Genomic DNA, 7,554 nt, shown 5'->3' with positions numbered 1-7,554 from the left:
GAGAGAGAGAGAGAGAGAGAGAGAGAGAGAAAGTCAACGTTGTTCATTTGGAACTGTTCAGCATTAACAGAAGGAATTTTGGTTCCCAGCGAGACTAACGTCAGTACAATTTATTATAGAGAGATGGTATTTACACCCCCAACGACCCAATTTAGGAGGCGGGCTCGATCTTGATGCCAGGGCCAGGACGCTTATCTGTCAGAGTTTGATAAACCAGAGAGGACCATCTTTTTTTGGGAGGGGGGCTATATGTTGTAATACACACACCAAACTTTCAGCAGGTTCTGTGGTGTAGTGGTTATCACGTCTGTTTGGCACGCAGAAGGTCGCGAGTTCGAACCTCACCAGAACCTTCAGGACTTTAAAAAAAATTTGATTACGAGAAAGATCAGGAGGCAGGTTCCTAATACTGACAATCTGATACTGCATCCATGATATTTGAATGTGGCGCTACTCTAACGTAATTAGCCGTGAACAAAATTAATGTTTCGTTATTTTAAGACTTGCCGCACTGTAAAACTGTATTTTCTATATTTTCTAAAAACTTTGATATCAGAACTGCTGCACAGATGAAATTCAGTGCGTAACTCTGTGAACGCAGACATGGTTTTCAAGATCATAAGTCTTTGATCAATGACAAACCCATTGACGCAGTCTGAAATTTCACGTTTGTGACGTATGTGTGGGGAGATGCTTGCGGTAACTTTAAGTTTGAGAGAAAAAAAAAGAGATTCACTTCAGCACATCAACGCTACAACAGTGGCGTCGGATTTTTGTTTTGCTTTTGTTTTTCATTTTGTTTTGTTTTGTTTTTTGTGAGGTTAGGATAGCTCAAGGCTGACAGAAAGAGACGAGTGAGTGGGAGAAAGATAGAGATTTAGAGATTGAGAGACAGAAAGAGAGAGAAAGAAAGAGGGAGAGGAAGAGAGTTAGGGGAAGAGAAAGAGAGAGAGAGAGAGAGAGAGAGAGAGAGAGAGAGAGAGAAAGTCAATGCTGTTCATGTGGAACTGTACATCATTAACAGAAGAATTTTTGGTTCCCAGCGAATGTAAAGTCTGTACAATTAATATATTATAGAAAGATGTTATTCACACTCCCAACGACACAATTTAGGAGGCTGGCTCGATCTTGCTGCCAGGGCCAAGATGCCTATCTGTCAGAGTTTGATAAACCAGAGAGGACCAACTTTTTTTGGGAGGGGGGATAATATGTTGTAATACACACACCAAACTTTCAGCGGGTTCTGTGGTGTAGTGGTTATCACGTCTGTTTAACACGCAGAAGGTCGCGAGTTCGAACCTCGCCAGAACCTTTTGGACTTTTTTTTTGTGACGTATGTGTGGGGAGAATGATGCTTACGGTAACTTTAAGTTTGAGAGAAAAAAAAAGAGATTCACTTCAGCACATCAACGCTAGAACAGTGGCGTAGGATTTTTTTGGGTGCTTTTTTTTTCTTTTTTTCTGAGGTTAGGATAGCTAAAGGCTGACAGAAAGAGACGAGAGAGACGGAGAAAGAGAGAGAGTGAGAGATTGAGAGACAGATAGAGAGAAAGAAAGAAAGAGAGAGGGGAAGAGAGAGAGGGAGAGAGAGAGAGAGAGAGAGAGAGAGAGAGAGAGAGAGAGAGAGAGAGAGAAAGTCAACGCTGTTCATCTGGAACTGTACAGCATTAACAGAAGGAATTTTTGTTCCCAGCGAGAGTAACGTCTGTACAATTTATTATAGAGAGATGGTATTTACACCCCCAACGCCACAATTTAGGAGGCAGGCTCGATCTTGCTGCCAGGGCCAGGACGCCTATCTGTCAAAGTTTGATAAACCAGAGAGGGGCAACTTTTTTGGGGAGGGGGGATAATATGTTGTAATACACACACCAAACTTTCAGCGGGTTCTGTGGTGTAGTGGTTATCACGTCTGTTTAACACGCAGAAGGTCGCGAGTTCGAACCTCGCCAGAACCTTTTTGGACTTTTTTTTTAATTTGATTACGAGAAAGATCAGGAGGCAGGTTCCTAATACTGACAATCTGATACTGCGTCCATGATATTTGAATGTGGCGTTACTCTAACGTAATTAGCCGTAAACAAAATTAATGTTTCGTTATTTTAAGACTTGCCGCACTGTAAAACTTTATTTTCTATATTTTCTAAAAACTTTGATATCATAACTGCTGCACAGATGAAATTCAGTGCGTAACTCCGTGAACGCAATCATGGTTTTCAAGATCTTAAGTCTTTGATCAATGACAAACCCATTGACGCAGTCTGAAATTTCACGTTTGTGACGTATATGTGGGGAGAATGATGCTTACGGTAACTTTAAGTTTGAGAGAAAAAAAAGAGATTCACTTCAGCACATCAACGCTACAACAGTGGCGTAGGATTTTTTGTTTTGCTTCTTTTTTTTTCTTTTTTTTCTTTTTTTTTCTGAGGTTAGGATAGCTAAAGGCTGACAGAAAGAGACGAGAGAGACGGAGAAAGAGAGAGAGTGAGAGATTGAGAGACAGATAGAGAGAAAGAAAGAAAGAAAGAGAGAGGGAGAGAGAGAGAGAGAGAGAGAGAGAGAGAGAGAGAGAGAGAGAGAGAGAGAAAGTCAACGCTGTTCATCTGGAACTGTACAGCATTAACAGAAGGATTTTTGGTTCCCAGCGAGAGTAACGTCAGTACAATTTATTATAGAGAGATGGTATTTACACCCCCAACGACACAATTTAGGAGGCGGGCTCGATCTTGCTGCCAGGGCCAGGGTGCCTATCTGTCAGAGTTTGATAAACCAGAGAGGACCATTTTTTGGGGGGGAGGGGAGCTATATGTTGTAATACACACACCAAACTTTCAGCAGGTTCTGTGGTGTAGTGGTTATCACGTCTGTTTAACACGCAGAAGGTCGCGAGTTCGAGCCTCGCCAGAACCTTCAGGACCTTTTTTTTATTTGATTACGAGAAAGATCAGGTGGCAGGGTCCTAATACTGACAATCTGATACTGCGTCCAGGATATCTGAATGTGGCGCTACTCTAACGTAATTAGCCGTAAACAAAATTAATGTTTCGTTATTTTAAGACTTCCGCACTGTAAAACTATATTTTTCTATATTTTCTAAAAACTCTGATATCATAACTGCTGCACAGATGACATTCAGTGCGTAACTCCGTGAACACAGTCATGGTTTTCAAGATCATAAGTCTTTGATCAATGACAAACCCATTGACGCAGTCTGAAATTTCACGTTGTTGACGTATGTGTGGGGAGATGCTTGGGGTAACTTAAAGTTTGAGAGAAAAAAAAGAGATTCACTTCTGCACATCAACGCTACAACAGTGGCGTCGGATTTTTTGTTTTGCTTGTTGTTGTTTTTTGTTGTTTTTTTGTGAGGCTAAGATAGCTCAAGACTGACAGAAAGAAACGAGAGAGACGGAGAAAGAAAGAGAGTGAGAGATTGAGAGACAGAAAGAGAGAGAGAAAGAAAGAGAGAGGGGAAGAGAGAGAGAGAGAGAGAGAGAGAGAACGAGAGAGAGAGCGAGAGAGAGAGAGAGAGAGAGAAAGTCAACGCTGTTCATCTGGAACTGTACAGCATTAACAGAAGGATTTTTGATTCCTAGCGAGAGTAACGTCAGTACAATTTATTATAGAGAGATGGTATTTACACCCCCAACGACACAATTTAGGAGGCGGGCTCGATTTTGCTGCCAGGGCCAGGACGCCTATCTGTCAAACTTTGATAAACCAAAGAGGACCAACTTTTTTTGGGAGGGGGGATAATATGTTGTAATACACACACCAAACTTTCAGCGGGTTCTGTGGTGTAGTGGTTATCACGTCTGTTTAACACGCAGAAGGTCGCGAGTTCGAACCTCGCCAGAACCTTTTGGACTTTTTTTTAAATTTGATTACGAGAAAGATCAGGAGGCAGGTTCCTTATACTGACAATCTGATACTGCGTCCATGATATTTGAATGTGGCGCTACTCTAACGTAATTAGCCGTGAACAAAATTAATGTTTCGTTATTTTAAGACTTGCGCACTGTAAAATTTTATTTTCTATATTTTCTTTAAAAAACTTTGATATCATAACTGCTGCACAGATGAAATTCAGTGCTTAACTCTGTGAACGCAGTCATGGTTTTCAAGATCATAAGTCTTTGATCAATGACAAACCCATTGATGCAGTCTGAAATTTCACTTTTGTGACGTATGTGTGGGGAGATGCTTGTGGTAACTTTAAGTTTGAGAAGAAAAAAAAAGAGATTCACTTCAGCAAATCAACGCTACAACAGTGGCGTCGGATTTTTTGTTTTGCTTTTTTTTTTTCTTTTTTTTTCTGAGGTTAGGATAGCTAAAGGCTGACAGAAAGAGACGAGAGAGACGGAGAAAGAGAGAGAGTGAGAGAGAACGAGAGAGAGAGAGAGAAAGTCAACGCTGTTCATCTGGAAATGTACAGCATTAACAGAAGGATTTTTGGTTTCCAGCGAGAGTAACGTCAGTACAATTTATTATAGAGAGATGGTATTTACACCCCTAACGACACAATTTAGGAGGCGGGCTCGATCTTGCTGCCAGGGCCAGGACGTCTATCTGTCAATGTTTGAAAAACCAGAGAGGACCAACTTTTTTTAGGAGGGGGGATAATATGTTGTAATACACACACCAAACTCTCCGCGGGTTCTGTGGTGTAGTGGTTATCACGTCTGTTTAACACGCAGAAGGTTGCGAGTTCGAACCTCGCCAGAACCTTTTGGACTTTTTTAAAAATTTGATTACGAGAAAGATCAGGAGGCAGGTTCCTAATACTGACAATCTGATACTGCATCCAGGATATTTGAATGTGGCGCTACTCTAACGTAATTAACCGTGAACAAAATTAAAGTTTCGTTATTTTAAGTCTTGCCGCACTGTAAACTTTATTTTCTATATTTTTTAAAAACTTTGATATCAGAACTGCTGCACAGATGAAATTCAGTGCGTAACTCCGTGAACACAGTCATGGTTTTCAAGATCTTAAATCTTTGATCAATGACAAACCCATTGACGCAGTCTGAAATTTCACGTTTGTGACGTATGTGTGGGGAGATGTTTGCGGTAACTTTAAGTTTGAGAGGAAAAAAAAGAGATTCACTTCAGCACATCAACGCTGCAACAGTGGCGTCGGATTTTTTGTTTTGCTGGGTTTGTTTGGGTTTTTTTGTTGTTTTTTTCTTGTGAGGCTAAGATAGCTCAAGACTGACAGAAAGAGACGAGAGAGACGGAGAAAGAAAGAGAGTGAGAGATTGAGAGACAGAAAGAGAGAGAGAAAGAAAGAGAGAGGGGAAGAGAGAGAGGGAGAGAGAGAGAGAGAGAGAGAGAGAGAGAGAGAGAGAGAGAGAGAGAGAGAGAGAGAGAAAGTCAACGCTGTTCATCTGGAACTGTACAGCATTAACAGAAGCATTTTTGGTTCCCAGCGAGAGTAACGTCAGTACAATGTATTATAGAGAGATGGTATTTACATCCCCAACGACACAATTTAGGAGGCGGGTTCGATCTTGCTGCCAGGGCCTTGACGCCTATCTGTCAAAGTTTGTTGTTTGTTTAGTATAGGGTTTTACGGCGCTCGCAACTTCATAAGGTCATATGAGCGCGCGGGACACACCTAATACATTTTAGTTGGTAGAAAATTTTGAATTTTGCCCGGGTGGCGGCCGAAGCCTACTCTTATCGATTTTAGACCACCAAGGGATCTTTAACGTGCGCAACTTGCACACGGGCCCTCCGAGATTTTTCGCCCTTGTCCGAGAAGGCTAGGTGTAGATCTTTCCTACCAGAAGATCAGGGGTGTGGCAGAAAGACAGCCGTAAGAAGGAGTCAAGGAGTTGCAGTAGAAAGGCTGCAGAAAGAGTCAGGAGCCCAGAGGATGGGGCAGAGGGAGTGAGGGCAGAAAGAGGAGACGAAAGCAGACGACAGAATATTGCTAGAGAGCAGGAAAGGAGGTGAAAGGAGACAATTTTAGAGAAGAAATTTTTTCAGTCGCTACCCGAATTCGAACCCGGGACCTTTGAATGAGAGGCCAACACCTTAACCTCTAGGCCACGAGAGCCCCCACGTCAAAGTTTGATAAACCAGAGAGGACCAATTTTTTTTGGGAGGGGGGATAATATGTTGTAATGCACACACCAAACTTTCAGCTGGTTCTGTGGTGTAGTGGTTATCACGTCTGTTTAACACGCAGAAGGTAGCTAGTTCGAACCTCGCCAGAACCTTTTGGACTTTTTTAAAATTTGATTTCGAGAAAGATCAGGAGGCAGGTTTCTAATACTGACAATCTGATACTGCGTCCATGATATTTGAATGTGGCGCTACTCTAACGTAATTAGCCGTAAACAAAATTAATGTTTCGTTATTTTAAGACTTGCCGCACTGTAAAACTTTATTTTCTATATTTTCTAAAAACTTTGATATCATAACTGCTGCACAGATGAAATTCAGTGCGTAACTCCGTGAACGCAGTCATGGTTTTCAAGATCTTAAGTCTTTGATCAATGACAAACCCATTGACGCAGTCTGAAATGTCATGTTTGTGACGTATGTGTGGGGAGATACTTGAGGTAACTTTAAGTTTGATAAAAAAAAATATATAAAAAAAGAGATTCAGTTCAGCACATCAACGCTGCAACAGTGGCGTCGGATTTTTTGTTTTGCTTTTTTTTTTCTTTTTTTTTTTTTGTGAGGCTAAGATAGCTCAAGACTGACAGAAAGAGACGAGAGAGACGGAGAAAGAAAGAGAGTGAGAGATTGAGAGACAGAAAGAGAGAGAGAAAGAAAGAGAGAGGGGAAGAGAGAGAGGGAGAGAGATAGAGAGAGAGATAGAGAGAGAGAGATAGATAGATAGAGAGAGAAAGAGAGAGAGAGAGAGAGAGAGAGAGAGAGAGAGAGAGAGAGAGAGGGAGAGGAAGTCAACGCTGTTCAACTGGAACTGTACAGCATTAACAGAAGGATTTTTGTTTCTAAGCGAGAGTAACGTCAGTACAATTTATTATAGAGAGATGGTATTTACACCCCCAACGACACAATTTAGGAGGCGGGCTCGATCTTGCTGCCAGGGCCAGGACGCCTATCTGTCAGAGTTTGATAAACCAGAGAGGACCAACTTTTTTTGGGAGGGGGGATAATATGTTGTAATACACACACCAAACTTTCAGCGGGTTCTGTGGTGTAGTGGTTATCACGTCTGTTTAACACGCAGAAGGTCGCGAGTTCGAACCTCGCCAGAACCTTCAGGACTTTTTTTTTATTTGATTACGAGAAAGATCAGGAGGCAGGTTCCTAATACTGACAATCTGATACTGCGTCCATGATATTTGAATGTGGCGCTACTCTAACGTAATTAGCCGTGAACAAAATTAATGTTTCGTTATTTTAAGACTTGCCGCACTGTAAAATTTTATTTTCTATATTTTCTTTAAAAAACTTTGATATCATAACTGCTGCACAGATGAAATTCAGTGCGTAACTCCGTGAACGCAGTTATGGTTTTCAAGATCATAAGTTTTTGATTAATGACAAACCCATTGACGCAGTCTGAAATTT

At 41.4% G+C, this 7,554-nt stretch overlaps 8 non-coding genes across 8 annotated transcripts; all 8 read left to right on the top strand.

Moving 5' to 3' along the window:
* The first annotated feature begins 280 nt into the window (after positions 1 to 280).
* TRNAA-GGC lies at positions 281 to 353 on the top strand. The gene has a single exon. It is a non-coding gene; the product is annotated as a tRNA-Ala (tRNA).
* An 886-nt stretch (positions 354 to 1,239) lies between these two features.
* TRNAV-AAC lies at positions 1,240 to 1,312 on the top strand. Its single transcript has one exon. It is a non-coding gene; the product is annotated as a tRNA-Val (tRNA).
* Positions 1,313 to 1,885: 573 nt separating this feature from the next.
* Positions 1,886 to 1,958, top strand: TRNAV-AAC. The gene has a single exon. It is a non-coding gene; the product is annotated as a tRNA-Val (tRNA).
* Positions 1,959 to 2,837: 879 nt separating this feature from the next.
* Positions 2,838 to 2,910, top strand: TRNAV-AAC. The gene has a single exon. It is a non-coding gene; the product is annotated as a tRNA-Val (tRNA).
* An 878-nt stretch (positions 2,911 to 3,788) lies between these two features.
* Positions 3,789 to 3,861, top strand: TRNAV-AAC. The gene has a single exon. It is a non-coding gene; the product is annotated as a tRNA-Val (tRNA).
* A 794-nt stretch (positions 3,862 to 4,655) lies between these two features.
* TRNAV-AAC lies at positions 4,656 to 4,728 on the top strand. The gene has a single exon. It is a non-coding gene; the product is annotated as a tRNA-Val (tRNA).
* Positions 4,729 to 6,154: 1,426 nt separating this feature from the next.
* On the top strand, positions 6,155 to 6,227 carry TRNAV-AAC. Its single transcript has one exon. It is a non-coding gene; the product is annotated as a tRNA-Val (tRNA).
* Positions 6,228 to 7,168: 941 nt separating this feature from the next.
* TRNAV-AAC lies at positions 7,169 to 7,241 on the top strand. Its single transcript has one exon. It is a non-coding gene; the product is annotated as a tRNA-Val (tRNA).
* Positions 7,242 to 7,554: the final 313 nt, after the last annotated feature.

The sequence above is a fragment of the Aplysia californica genome, unplaced genomic scaffold (assembly GCF_000002075.1).
Source record: "Aplysia californica isolate F4 #8 unplaced genomic scaffold, AplCal3.0 scaffold00151, whole genome shotgun sequence".
NCBI classification, from domain to species: Eukaryota; Metazoa; Mollusca; class Gastropoda; order Aplysiida; family Aplysiidae; genus Aplysia; species Aplysia californica.
This window is presented reverse-complemented; position numbering and strand designations above follow the sequence as displayed.